General features: G+C 39.1%; 1 protein-coding gene across 1 annotated transcript in view; it reads right to left on the bottom strand.

Annotated features, from left to right (window-relative positions):
* Positions 1–3,344: 3,344 nt before the first annotated feature.
* LOC103035651 (homer scaffold protein 1) overlaps positions 3,345–15,697 on the bottom strand; it is a 263,702-nt gene continuing 251,349 nt past the window's right edge. The window contains exon 11 of the transcript XR_007425052.1: positions 3,345–3,449. The gene's annotated coding sequence lies outside the window, so the exon portion shown is untranslated. The remainder of the gene's footprint in view (positions 3,450–15,697) is intronic.

The raw sequence follows: 15,697 nt of genomic DNA, 5'->3' as shown, positions 1-15,697 counted from the left end.
GTTGTTTTATTCTATAAACTACAGACAAAAAAGATGCAGAGCTTTCAGACCTCAAATAATGCAAAGAGTAAAAACACGTTCATATTCATATTCATTTTCACGAGTTCAGAAATCAATATTTGGTGGAATAACCCTGGTTGGTTTTTAATCACAATTTTTTTCATGCATCTTGGCATCATGTTCTCCTCCACCAGTCTTACACACTGCTTTTGGATAACTTTATGCTGCTTTACTCCTGGTGCAAAAATTCAAGCAGTTCAGTTTGGTGGTTTGATGGTTTGTGATCATCCATCTTCCTCTTGATTATATTCCAGAGCTTTTTAATTTGGTAAAATCAAAGAAACTCATCATTTTTAGGTTATTTCTTATTTTTTATATCAGAATCCAGAGTCTTTATGTTATGGCGACAATATGAGCACACACTCGAGAAGTGAGTGAAACATGTTCATCATTTCCACATATATACAGTTTATTACATCAGCAAAGTTAGTGCACAGAGTGAGACAGGGAAGTTGTGATGATGTCATTTATCTAATTAGTGTGAATATGATGATATTTAGAGTCAGTTTTAATGTGCTTTTTGTAGTTTTTTTTTTTTGTGCGTCGTATTGACCACGCCCCCCGAGCGGCTGCCGGGCTGTATAATTGAAATAGTGTAATAGTGTATTAGTGTATATTATTAGGAATATGGATTTGTGGAGCCAGGTCCCTGTGCCGCCCGGCTCGTATTCCTCTGTGACTGTAAATAAACAGGGTCATGCTACAGCTCATTATCTAGTTAGAGAGAGGCAGAGACAGACAGACAGAGCGGGAGTGATATTGGTGGTCCCACAGCTCTCTCTTTGCCTTTGGCCAGGCAGCAGTGCCCTCGGACCTGAGCTGATTAGAGACGCTTGCCGCGGTTCGGCTTTAGCTCAGCACCCATGGCTATTTATAGGTAATGGGGAGCCGAAGTCACACGGGGGGTGAAGAAGGGCCAGGAAGGCCACAGAGGCGTCCAGCCACTGGCTAACTAGCACCAGCTCGGCCTGTCTGCTCACGGTCCCGACTGTCGCTCCACATTACGCATGAAATCAGCTGATTCGATTCAGACAGCTGGAAAAAAATTGAGCTATACATTAAAAATAAAAAATCTGAAAAGACTGTTATACTGTACGTTCATTAATTAGTTCATTTGCTTTCATGTTCTCTCCGTTTTCTCCCTGTGTTTGGTTTGTTTTCACACAGGCACAAAACAAAATCGCACCAAAATGCGCCCCAAAAAAACACGTGAGCGCATCGTCTCCACAGCGCGTATCTGTGCTTTAATACTAAACACTAGCTTTGATTAGCTGTTATTTTATTTTACTTTATTTTTTTGTTACGCCTGAAATGCTGCAGGTTCTGCCGTCTGTTGCACTTTTTAAGGTGGAACGGGAAAGTTAGCTAAGCTACATAGCTACTAAGACAAAGTACTAGCGATCTTTATTATGCTTGTCATAAATTGGAAAATAAAATTGGACATAAAACATTGAAACTACACATTGAACTATGGTAATATAGATTGTGATAATCATCAATTTTAAGAAGGAAAATACTGAAATTTGTGGGTTTCTTTGGTCGCTTGTTCCATCCAGTGCCATCTTACCAGTGATTCTCAGTTTGAAGTGTAAAAAAATCAGAAAAATCTCTGTATGAAGAGCAAACAAGCCCCTATTCGTTCCCTCTAACCTACCCCTCCAGCCTAACAAGAGGCAAAACACAGGGGTAGGGGTAAGTGGTAGGACCAAGGGGTATAATGGGGTAAAATGGGATTTTGCATTTACACTTCATTAAGCAGCAGGGTGCTGGTAAAGTGCATGGCGTGTGTGTTATGGGAGATTAAGGCGTGCTGTAAACAAGCAACAGATGAATATGCAAATGACAATGAGGCTGAAGTTAACCCCACCGTCTCTCATTACTGTAAATCGCCCACTGCTCACTCAGAGTGAGCGTGTGTGTGTGTGTGTGTGTATGAGCGAGTGTGTGTGTATCAGTGTGTGTGTGTGTGTGTGTATTGATTATCAGGCCGTGTGCTGGTTCTGTGCTGCACTCACAGCAGTGAGGTCAGAAACCCTCCTACTCCAAACACAACCTCTAGAGACACACACACACACACACACACACACACACACACACACACACACACACACACACACACACACTGTGCATTCTTTACTCAGCAGGCATGTGTCTGAAGGGTAAAGAGTGAGAGTTCTGGCAGTGTGAGCTCTGTGTTCTGCTCTGAGATCAGCGTGGAGGGAAATTAATATGTTGAACTGTAAACAGCGGATCTGCTCCTCTGTACCGTAATCAGCACTTTATATTCCCTCTCTAATGAAGGCCTGTGTTAGCGTGCAGCTCTGCCTGTGCTCGCTGCTGCTGCTCTGCATCACTCTGGGGCTGATCCTGTTTGGCCTTCTCTTGCCGATGTGTTCATATTGATTTAGGAGGAAAATAATAATCATATTAAATAAACAACAGCTAACAAATATTGCTTTCAGTACAAAAAAACAAGTAGCTGGTAATTATTGGATTGGATTTGGATTGTGGATAAAGATTAAGCAAAGCAAAAAGACTGAGCAAAGCGTGTAAGATAGCAAGGCTCATTGCTATCTTACACCCGACCAACAGTCCATTTAGACAACTTAACACTGTCTGTGTCGTTTGAATAGCAACAGTGCTTGTGAGTATACTGTATCTACGCTGATGAACGTGGTGGTCTGCAAGTAACGTGTGTTCAGGTGAATTTTCTGCGTATTGCTACTGTATCGTGGTGGTTTAAAACACAGGAGCTCCACTGACTGATTAAAACCCTGACAACAGTCAAAAGTCAACACAGTCAGTCACCTGCACTCTTGGACAAGCAGATCAGTTTCCTTTGCTAAGAAGCGCAAAAGCACTGCACCGTTAAAATAGCAATCTGCCAAAGTCACAGCACACCTGGCTCTTAAAGGGAAGAGCTAAGTAACATAACATGACCCTGATGGGTTTATTTCACGTTACACCCAAAATACAACCATGACGAGCCACACAAAGTGTACTTTTCCCATCGTTATGATAGCAAAGACACACTAACACCCTAAATCAAGCGGTTGGGTGGACGTTTAAAGGCTTACTTATGGATCACTAAAATAGGCCCCTTTTATCTCAATATTCTTCAAATATATCATATTTAATATATAATAATGTAGCCCACCAAGAACTTTGTAAATTGTGCAGCAATAGATTCAGAGCTTCTGCCTCTAACTTTACTCTATCTATCTTTGAGGTCTGAAAGCTTTTTTTCTTCATCTTTTGTTATTTCAGCCGTTTCTTATTTTTTGCAAATAAATGCTCTAAATGAGAATATTTTTATTTGGAATTTGGGAGAAATGTTGTCTGTAGTTTATAGAATAAAACAACAATGTTCATTTTACTCAAACATAAACCTATAAATAGCAAAATCAGAGAAGCTGATTCAGAAACTGAAGTGCTCTCTTCACTTTTTTCCAGAGCTGTATTTATTAAATGAATTAAAACTAGGCTTGTCTGTTTTTTCTTGTTTTAACCAATCAGCGCTTCTCTGATAAGTAATGCTGATAGAACTTTTATAGTTCGGCCTTACTGTAAAGCTGCACGCTGTGTATGTATGTATGTATGGAAAGCTGCATCAGCACAATGTTCTGCTCAGTATTTCGCTCATTTAGGTCACGATGCAGAGAGTTCGTTACCCTACTGCACACTGGAGACCCGCACACCCACAGAACACAACACAGCCACACACAACTGTGTCTTCAGGAAACTGGGGGGTATTTGTGTACATTTACCCTGACATGTAGTCAACATCTGCCTCCACTGGCCCAGTATACCATATAAACTCAATTATTTATGGCTCAACTTAACTCAATCAAGTCATCATTTTGCTTTGACTCAGTTACTTTGTAAGTACATAAAATTTAAGTTTATTCAAATAACTGCGAGAACTTTCAGCATAAAAGCAGGTATTTGTAATGTGTGACAGCCTCCTGAATCACTACTAAATATTTTGCTGTTTGTAACAAACTAAATCTTGTGAGTTTATTATTATTATTGATTATTATAGGTGTATTAAACACCTTCCTCAGTGTAAATACTGTAAATGCACAGATCACCGGCTGCTACGCCAGGAGGCAGGCTATGCAGAGTCTATGTATATATGTATACATATATATATATATATGTCTTATATGTTATTATCAGTACAGTGATGGCGGCACTCGGAGCGGAAGCTACTTAGCCTTATAGGATGTAAAAAGTTGTTTTTAATAAGCTTTTTCTGCACTTTTTAAGTTATTAATGCCTCGTTTTAAATGTCAGGGCTCTTCCGATTCTAGTAAAGAGGTGCTGAGCTACTTTGAGCTGGATAACGGTGTAAAAAGTGATTTATCGTGGCCGTTGTACAGAGTGTTGTGCAAAAAGCACAAAAATGACTGAATCTCAGAAAGCTGCAGGAGAGCGAAGGTGTGCTGTTCAACATCGGTAAAAACATTTGATCATGTTTTACTACAACAAAAGTCAATTTTACACCAGAGTTCTCCTTTAAACCTGTTGATAAATGATTAAATATGTATTATCGTGTACTATAGTTGATGGTTTTTGAGTCATTTCACTCCTCCTCCCCTCACAGACAACCACAATGATACAGACCTACAACTCAGGCCTGCTTGAAGTTGAAGACCCCCAGCCACAACATCCTCACCACAGCGTCCTCTTTTCTAAACCAGAACATGGTCACTCTATGTAAATGATGTGTAAAGGATGCTTGAGTGGTGCAGGTCTAAGTATTGGTTCTATAGTCAGGAGATCCCCAGCTGAACCCGAGGCTACGCTACAGGAGTCCCAGAGAGCATAATTGGCCGTCCCTCTCTCAGCGCCGTGCAGCCGGAGCGCCGGCCGTTAGCTGACGTAACAGAAATGTCATTTAGAAAAACCCCTGAAACAGAACTGGCAGGAAGTTACTATCATTCAATTAATGTTAGCTGATGTAACTGAACGCTTAATGCTAACACGCTAACATTAGATAACAAACGGGACAGAGCGCTTATCACCTATTCTCTTATTACAGAAAACGTAACACGATACTAACTACCAATCCTGTTACATCAGCTAACAGGAGTAACAGGATTCAGTAGCACTTTAAAATAAGGCTCCTTTATAAGTGGTTTATAAATAGTTTATAAATGTGTAAATAGTGGTTATTAATTAGGTTGAAAATGCTTAAAAAATATATATATACATATAATTTACATATATAATAAAAAAATAATATAGAAAGCCAGTTTAGTCATTTAATATGTTTTTTTATAGTTTAGTGAATAAAATTAAAAAAAAAAAATTAATGCTGACTGATGAAAAAAAAAAAAAAAAGAAAGATTCGCATCTAGTAACAGTATAAACGAATGTGGAATCACGAAAGGCCACTGTTTCACTTTCTATTCATGTGTTGTAACTGCTTATTAATGATTTATAACCTAATTAATAAACTATTTATAAACCCTTTTCAAAGGTGCCATTTTTATAAAGTGGTATCCAGGATTCTAACTTCAACCCTAATTCAGTAACAAAAAAAATGCAAATAAAAAACAGTTTGAATGGTATAAACCTAATATACAGTCTCCTCCAAAAGTATTAGAGTGGTGAAACCAATCATTGTTTTATTTTTAATATAGACTAAAACATTTGTGTTTGAAATAAATAAAAACATAAATATGAGAGAAAATATAAAAAAATCATCTTTTATATCCTGGTATTTATACTTATACCTGGATCTGATAGACACTTCCGAAGTTTCCAGTACCTTTTATCTGAACTCACCATTTTACTATGAGCAATATTATTGGAACAGATAAGTTTAACATAAATTAGACTGAATATGACTTCATATTTAGCTGCAAAATCTTTTGCTTGCAATAACTGCATCACATCAGGGACCTGTTGACGTCTATCTGCATGTTGAATGATGTCCAGCAATCAGTTTTGTTGCATCTTTCTTTAAATTGACAAACAAAATCTTTCTGTAGACTTTCTGTAGGGTTCACTGTGCTTTAATAAAGAATATTCAGAAGACGTCATGCAAGCTCAAGCCATGATACTACCTCCACTGTGTTTCACAGATGAGCTTGAATGTGTGGGATCATGATCAGATCCTAAGCAGATTTCTAATCGTCTTGTTTATAATAGTTTTGATATTTAGTTAAAGCCTCTTTTGCTTATGAACTCCTGCCCTCTGATAATGTGTCATTTGTCAATTTTAGGGTCTTTCTTTACAGGATTTAAAATGTTTATGTCATTAACTGTTGTTGTTTTTCTTTGGTCTACCTGTTCGTCATCTGTTACTTAGTACACCAGTGACGACTTTCTGTTAGATCACAATTCATTTTTTGAACAGTTCCTGGAACAAACCTTTCAGAACCCCTGTAGATCATGGCTCTCCATCAGCGCTGCAGTGTTGTTCTCGGCGTATGGAGCGTGCGCTCCGGCCGGCCTGGGCAACCTGGGTGTGTGCTTGATTGTTAATTTAGGCAGGAGCCGTGTGCCATGCAGGACTGGTGGCCGTGGGGTGGGTAGCGTAGCTGCTGTGGGAGTGTCAGGCCGGTGGTGGTGATGTTGGTGTTTGTGTGTGTGTGTGTGTGTTGTATATTTAGGTAAAGCTCGGCCCGTGGGTTGGTGCGGTGTAGGAGGGTCTGGTGGAAGAGCCCATCTGGAGCTCTGAATTGTAGGTTGCTTTAGCGCTGAGACTCGGGCTGTGATAAGTAATGAGCACGGCTCGGCCCAGAATAGCCTCCCCCCTTCAGCCCGACCTGGGCCAGCGCTCCCTCCTGCCTCCTCCACTCTGGTTAGCATCCTGGCTAAATTTGTTTGCCGTGCTCCTGTAATTAAGCCTCTGTGTGTGTGTGTGTGTGTGTATGTGTAGCTGGAGCTTTTCAATACACGCTGGCAGCTGGCTTTCAGTCCCAACTTGCCGCCTCCCTGAGGACGCCTATGGCCTGCGCTGGCTGATTATCTACAAGGTGCCATGTCACTGTGAGTGTGTGTGTGTGTGTGAGTGTGTGTGTGTGTGTGTGTGTGTGTCATAGTAGTAGCAAATGAGAATACGTTCACAGTTGAGATGTCTTGCTACTGCTGGAAACATGAATGAAAGCCTGTTCTACTAACAGGACAAAAGTATTGGGACGCCCTCTCGTTCGTTTTTGTGCCATTTTTTTTTTCCAAACTTAAGATAGATAGATAGATAGATAGATAGATAGATAGATAGATAGATAGATAGATAGATAGATAGATAGATAGATAGATAGATAGATAGATCAAGTGTAGAATCCACTTAACGCTTCTATACTTCTAAACTGGGGGAATATTTTATCAGGCAAAAAAAAGAAAAACTCGCACCTTCTTCAAATGTAATATATGTACATATAAAAAATATATGGCTATATTGAGAAAAACAACTATGCTCACATATATACAAAATATATATTCTGTATGAGACCCATTAGAAATATTATATACAGTATTTGTACAGTTTTATTGCATATATACTTTATAAATTATCTCTCTCTATATAAGTGATCACTTAAAAATGATGAGTTTTTTGATTTTACCAAATTGAAAACCTGGAGTGAAGCAGCATAAAGTTATCCAAAAGCAGTGTGTAAGACTGGTGGAGGAGAACATGATGCCAAGATGCATGAAAAAGAAACTGTGATTAAAACCTCTTTGGGTTATTCCACCAAATATTGATTATTTCTGAACTCTTAAAACTTTATGAATATGAACTTGTTTTCATATTCAAAAATTCCTCATTTATTTTCTGTAAATAAATGCTCTAAATGAGAATATTTTTATTTGTAATTTGGGAGAAATGTTGTCTGTAGTTTATAGAATAAAACAACAATGTTCATTTTACTCAAACATAAACCTATAAATAGCAAAATCTTATATATATAATCTTATATGTAACATATACAGAATCACTGCTACTGATATAGGGAGATATATGTGGTATATTGCATTTCCGCGTGGGGCCGGCAGTATTTTGGCATTCTGCATTATTGCGGCTCCTCTGGTCGGTGCTCTCCTCTCTGCAGGAGTGCTGGTGGGCTGCTGTGAAGAAGTGTGAGGGTTTTTTAGTTGCTATAAAAAACCGCGGGAGTGATATGAGCTCACCACTTCAGCACTTCAGCACTTCAGCACTTCAGCGTGTCCGACCAGGGAAGGGGCTGGAGATGCCTCCACCGCCCCCCCTCACAGCCCCCCTCTCCACGCCCCGCTCTCCTGAATCATCCCTTATATAAGAGAGCATTAAACACCTATACACACACACTATACACACACACACACACACATACAATACACTCATCCACACTCCATCACACCTATACACTCCGCATCCAGCATCCAGCATCGCCCTGCTCCATCAGGATCAAATCAATGAGCCACTAAACACAAGTACCTTCACATGCAGGAAGATCTCATCACATGAAAAAATAAAGGACAGAGAAAGATTGTGGAAAATATATTATATATATATATATATATATATATATATATATATATATATATATATATATATATATATATATATATATATATATATATATATATATTTTTTTTTTTTTTTTTTTTTTACATTAATCCAGCTCAGGCACCATTTTTTACAGTGCTGACCAGGAGACGTAAAGATTCGTGGCTCAGCCCAGTTAATTCTATAATTTTTACATATTATCTTTTTTTTTTTTACATTTTTATATTTAATGCATTAAAAAAGTGTTCTGGAATTCTGCTCTGATTGTTGATTGATTGTTGCTGTCTTATCACAATAATATCATATATTAATTAACAATACATACAACAGTAATAAACATTGCTGAGTGGTTAATTAATGTCTTAAATAGCTATTAATTGACAATAGTTAAGACATTATTACACGTTGCTACAATAAATTTTTTTACGAATTTTGAAAATACTGTTAATTAATATGGAGAATGTTGAGAATGTTTTGTAATGATTAATAATATATTAACTAGTGTCAATTTGTTTAGTCGTAACACCTGTATCATGATACACATCGCAGAGTTCTTGCCAGCACACAGCCCATAATTTTACCTGCGATTGTCGATGGAAACGTGTTCTACTCTGAAAACCTCAGCGGAAAAGAAAGCAAAATGCTGTACTGCATGATATTGGAAAAAAATTACATTGCAAATGCTCTCTTTTTTCGACAATATATATTGCAATATATATACCCCCACCCGCGCGCTGTCTCGCGTCTGGAACTATCAAGAGCTGAGTCAGTGCCAAGCTCAACTCAAAACCCGAGGAAAATAGCAAAACAACAGTAACCAGTCCTTTAATCAGCATTTAAATGTCTTTTTAAAAGGTAAATAAGATTAAGAATACGTTTTTCTGGGATTAAAAGCGTGAATTCAGCTGTAACTGGAAATATCTGCACTGCTAAACTGTGCTGGACTGAGGAGCACAGCTTTCCACACGTGCTCACGTTTACAAGCACGTGCCCAACCATGTGGATGGAGGCCATGCGTGTGGTTACGTCATGTTTACTCCTCCCCCTCCCCCTCACGCTTCTCAGGCAGCGGCAGCCTGTCACTCACACAGACACAGAGACAGAGCTGTGTATCTCCTTTTTGTGTCAAGAATCAAAACATTGCAACATGATGTGTTTCATTTAATTGCCTTAAGTGACATCGCACATCCTGTTCTCTGTGCTGTTCTCTGTGCTGTTCTCTGTGCACTCTGCATACAACCTCTGACCCACAAACACAGACAGACTCATAATGAATGGCTTCCTGTAACCCAGAAAAAACGTGGTCCAGCCGGGTCCAGGCTCCGCTCCTCCCTCCTCAGCTACAGAGCAGCGGGATCCGTCCTGCTCCTCACCTTCAGCTCATCTCTACACCTATGCAGGTATTCTCTGTGCTGCTGCTGCAGATTTCAATTTGCAGTAATAATGTTAATAATCCCAGTCCTCTCTGAACACGTCAGAGTCTGCTGAAGACATCGGAGAGCTGAATCAGGAGCGGCGGATTAAAATAATTGCTCTGATAAAAATCTGAGTTTACTACAGTGTGTCACGCATATCCTCTCATACCTCCACAGTGTCGACTTTACAGGAGAAGAGAAGAACCTTTTTAACTTTTTTTAACTTCTTTTTATGAAAGTCAGTATGAAAGATCTATTGGTCCATTTATCCTAAAATTCTGAAACAATATAATTCATGTTATTGCAAAAGTAAAAGTGCAAACAGAAACTTGAACTTGACCCACAACAAGGTTAAAATTGTTTTGAATTTTTCGTTATTTTATTATATATTTTATATCACTTTTTCTTCTCCATTTCAGTGAGTTTTAATTCATTTTTAGAGTGAGTTTGCTCATTTTTATTTTCTATTAGTGCTTAGTTTTAGTTATTTTTTTTTATTTATTCTTGTTTTAGTTTTAGTTTTTTTTTTTTGTTGAAGAAATATATTTAGTTACTGTGAAACAACCAACTGTCCCCAAAAACACCTAACTCCTAACAGTCTACAAAATACAGTGCAAAATATATGTAATACTGCTGTTTAAAATAGACAACAGAACACACATGAACGTGAAATATACATCACATCAGAAAGCTCAATCTAAGAAACATAAACATAAACAAAGAGAGAGAGAGAGAAAACTGTTCCTGTTAATTACCATTTTTGATAACACTTTAAAATATGTGTAAATTAGTTAACAATACATACAATACAACTATCAAAAACATTTTACATGGTTAAGTAATGTCTTAAATAACTGTTAGTACTGTTAGTAAGTGAAAAATACCCTTCATTTTGTTAAGAAACAATAAATGAGGAGGTGTTTTAATACATTTGTTCTTTAGAACACTGCAGTTCGTCCTCTAAAAACACTCTAAAAACCCATTTTACCATTTTTTCCTTTGTATACTGTTTGTATTTGCGATGGCGGTGATCATCATCATCTTCATTCAGAGCGTTCCTCTGTGAGCGGCTCTAACTCTGTGAGGAGAGAAGATTTGCAGACCTCTACAGATCGTCTCACAGATACCTGATAAGCCTGCTGTAGTGTGGGTGGCAGATCAGAAACACCTTTTTTTAAACTCAGAATCTCCACAAACCAACTTTTTCCACTTCAAACGCCTCAGTCGAGCCTCTGCTCCCCCCGTTTGTGAAAGGTGTTCAGATGAAGCTATCTGCAGACGCTTACCGCTGTCTGCGCAACACAGCAGCGGCTGCGTTAGACCTGTAATCAGCAGCCGATGACTCCTCACTGCAAACCGGCTCTTCCTGCACTAACAGCAAACAGCACTGTATTGCAGGCTTGTTTGGTCTGGGTCTGAGCTGACGTTATGAAACACACAGACTGTTGGCCATCGTGACATATCATCTGCTGAGCTGCAGAGCGCTAACGCTAAAGCCCCGGCAGCTCGGCCTGATCATCTCTGAGTTACGCTATTTACTATACTAACGTATTCTTCGCACTATATGGCTCAAAAATCATCAGTGTGTCTAATAATCTGGTGCTCCTTATGTATGAATTCTACCAGTCGAGTATTAAAGAGCAGTAAAACCACTCTGAACGCTGAAGTACAGTGTAATACAGGAGTTTCAGGAGTTTATTTCTCCGGTTAGCCACAAATGCTAATGCTCCAGCCTTAGTGCTGGAGAATTTCTGGAATCTTAGCTAACTGTAAAAAACAGAAGAGTAGAAGAACTCACCCATATAAACAACGTTCAGGAGAAAAATCTGTGTAGATTAACATCCAGCACTCGTTTTCTTTCCTGAAGGAGAATGTCCAGCCATCAGTTCATGACTTTAAGCTCAGGCGCACCTGGGTTCTGCAACAGGACAATGACCCAAAGCGCAAACAAATAAATGAAAGTATATGAGGATCTTAAACAGGAAGTTTATGCTAGAAAACCCTCCAGTGTGTCTGAATTAAAACAATTCTGCAAGGAAGAGTGAGCTAAAATTCCTCCACAGGTAGTGTAAAAGACTCAGATTGCCAGTTATCACCAACTCTAAATGCAAGGGCGACACAACCAAGTGTATTTTTTTTTACATAGAGCCAGGTTTGTTTGATTTTTGTATTTTTTTTTTTTTAGTTATCTTTGGTTAATATTAAAATATGTTTAATCAGAAAAATGTGTGGATTTAAAAAACATGACTTTAGACTTATATTAATAATTAATAACACTAACTCTACCCTTAACCTTAATCCAAATCCTTCTCCTAGCCCTAACCATAATCATAGATCCAGGAGGTTGATTACCAAATCATGAGAACATGTGAGAGCTGTCAGGAACTATGGTCCAAAAATAAAAATACAAATGTAAAATCGAGGCGTGATATTTGGCATCTTAGCACCATTAGCACACTGGCTTCCATCTGCATTAGACAGCTAGCAGAGAAAAAAACACCCCACCCTCAAGAAACCCCCCGAAAGGGCTTTCTAACGTTCCTCCCACTTTTAAAACACATCATCAGAAGGGGATTTTCCTTGTCTTTAAGGGTGGTTCCTCCTCCACAGACTGATCTGCTTTAGGGCATCAGTGAAGTTCACATGGTTCACACATCCACAGGTCTCAAAAAATTTAAATATCATTGAAAAGTCACTTTATTTCAGTAATAATTCAGCTGAAAATGTAAAACTCATACATGTATAAAACACAGAGTGATCTATTTTAAGAGTTTATTTATTTTATTGTTGATGATTATTGGATTACAGCCAATGAAAATCCAAATATCAGGGGGATGTAGGGGGATACTCCAGTCTATGACACTGAGGTGACATCACGGGAGACCAGCTCGGCAAGTGGGGGACCACCCCCTCGTCACACCGGAAAATCTCACTCTTAAGACTCTGCCGCAGATGTGATGTGTTATGCAGTCATTGTTTACATTTTGATTCGATTGATTCCATTTCAAATAAATATAATTATTGATATACAGGGGTTGGACAATGAAACTGAAACCCCTGTCATCGTGTTAGTGTGGGATTTTAGGTTTCATGGCTAAATTGGAGCAGCCTGGTGATCAATCTTCATTAATTGCACATTGCACCAGTAAGAGCAGAGTGTGAAGGTTCAATTAGCAGGGTAAGAGCACAGTTCTGCTCTAAATATTACAATGCACACAACATTATGGGAGACATACCAGAGTTCAAAAGAGGACAAATTGTTGGCGCACATCTTGCTGGAGCATCTGTGACCAAGACAGCAAGTCTTTGTGATGCATTAAGAGCCACGGTATCCAGGGTAACGTCAGCATACCACCAAGAAGGACCAACCACATCCAACAGGATTAACTGTGGATGCTGTAAGAGGAAGCTGTCTGAAAGGGATGTTCAGGTGCTAACCCGGATTGTATCCAAAAAACATAAAACCACGGCTGATCAAATCACGCAGAATTCAATGTGCACCTCAACTCTCCTGTTTCCACCAGAACTGTCCGTCACCACAATCAATTATTGTGCTCTAAAACCAGGTGTTTCAGTTTCATTGTTCAACTCCTGTATATTTGAGGCATGTTGATGTTCGTGCAAAAACAAGAGAGCAATGACTAAACTGAATCGGTTCAGAATTGGTGGGTAAATGATTCACGAACTGGACTATGAATCACACATGCCAAATTTAGCCGAGTCACCAACCACACTGGGCTTCCAGAACCTGGTAAATGATCCAAATTGTCCATTTAAAAGGTAATTTAACACAAAGAAGAACACAATGTGAAACCACACGTTTAACAATTATAGTGCAGGGAAATCACATCAAAACCTTTTTTAACATTTTAACCTGTTTCCCAAATTAACCTGGAAACATGTAAACAAGTTGCTGAGAAGTTCCCGCTGTCAACAGTTCACGCAACTCCACCCAGGACTCCTTACGGTAAGTGGTGCACAAATATTACATTTTAACAGCCAGTCCACAGCAGTACATGGGATTTCCTCCATCATTTAAAAACATTTGGTCCGAATCAGTTGATGAGTTTGTTTACTTGAAGCATTTTCTCGCTTGGTTTGGTTTGTTTTCACACAGGCATTGAAAATACACATTAAACTATGGTAATATAGAGCTAATCGTCACTTTTAACAAGGAAAATATTTACATTTGTGAGGTTTTTTTTTTGGTCGCTTGTTCCAGTGCCATCTTAACAGTGATTCTCATATCGTCGCTGTCCAATGAAAAACAAGTATCTTAATTTCTGTAGATTTTTAGTACATTTTTACTACATAATTTGAACAGACAAAATTTCCCTTACTCTGTGCCAAAATTTGCTGAAGAACCGACGAATAGACAATAGAAATACTTCAAAATGACCCGAAATAATATTTTTTATTTAAAAGTTAAATGTTTTTTATCTCTCCTGTAAAGTTGCTGTTTTGGAGATACTTGTTTTACATTGGACAGCAAAGATATTCCTCATTTGAAGTGTGAAAAATCAGAAAAATCTCTGTATGAATGGCAAACAATCTATTCCCCCTTAATCGATTAAGTGGTAGGGCCAAGAAGTGAAATGGGATTGGGTCTTATTTGGGTTGGTCTCTCATTTAAATCTCAATAATGTTCACTCAAATTTGTAACTGTATGAACACTTTTGCACATCACTGTATATAAGAACTCTTTACGATGTGCGCGTTTATAGGTAAGCTCAGGAGAGCATCAAAATAAAGTGCACCCAAAAAAAGCGTCCACCAAAAAAAACAAGAACCAGACTCTGTCATTTCGGCGCTCTGATGAATGGGGGAATGGCAGAGTGGCCATTTCTGCCGTCGGGAGGTTTTGGCGAAGGTTACCAGCGGCTGCACCCGGGAGCTCAGCTAGGGTCCGACCCGCCACACCCCGAGGCCCAAACACACCGGCTATTTCAGGCCCTCACCGCCGCCACGGCGCTCATGGCCAGTGTCCCTCAGCGAACAGCAGCCACTCCCACTGTCCTCTGCTCTCCTCTCCCCACCACGGCCCACTGGCAGCCGCCAGGGGTGATTATGTTCCGGATATAGCACCACATCATACCGGCCCAGTGTTTCCCTGCCTCGCGCTGGAGGATCCCTGCACGGCATGGCCGGACAGATTCCCTGCTTTAGAAAGATCTGATTCAACCCTGAATAGCGTGACAGTTTGTGGACAGGTTGTGAGCGGCTGCCTTAGAGCAAATAACTCGACCACACAGCAAATAACTCAAAGAGTTTTAGAGTTACTGTACTTTTTGCAATATAAGATGCACTTAAATTCCTTTAATTTTTCCAAAAATCGCAGTTACACAGGAGTTTCAGTTTTTAGTTCTTCAGCACCAAGACTGGAGTAGCACACACACTATTTTCCCGTCCAGTAGGGAGTATTATTATTAGGGACTGTAGCCTGCTCCTAACCTCGGCTAGCGCTGCTGGAGTAGCATTTACGTTAATTAAGTACAGAAAGTTAGATTATAAGTTTAAAAGAATGAGAGACACTATATTTACAAAATAATAGTAAAAAAATAATTTTAGAGGATTTCTTAGGGTCCATACATTCTAGACACTGGAAAGAACAACTGGCAGATTCAATGCAAAACTAGAGGCACAAGGTTTTTGCGTCACCGTGCCCATATATATATATATCGAATATACTGTGGTCTGGGTACTGAGCACAATGCACAACAGA

Source organism: Astyanax mexicanus, chromosome 17 (assembly GCF_023375975.1).
Source record: "Astyanax mexicanus isolate ESR-SI-001 chromosome 17, AstMex3_surface, whole genome shotgun sequence".
NCBI classification, from domain to species: domain Eukaryota; kingdom Metazoa; phylum Chordata; class Actinopteri; order Characiformes; family Acestrorhamphidae; genus Astyanax; species Astyanax mexicanus.
This window is presented reverse-complemented; position numbering and strand designations above follow the sequence as displayed.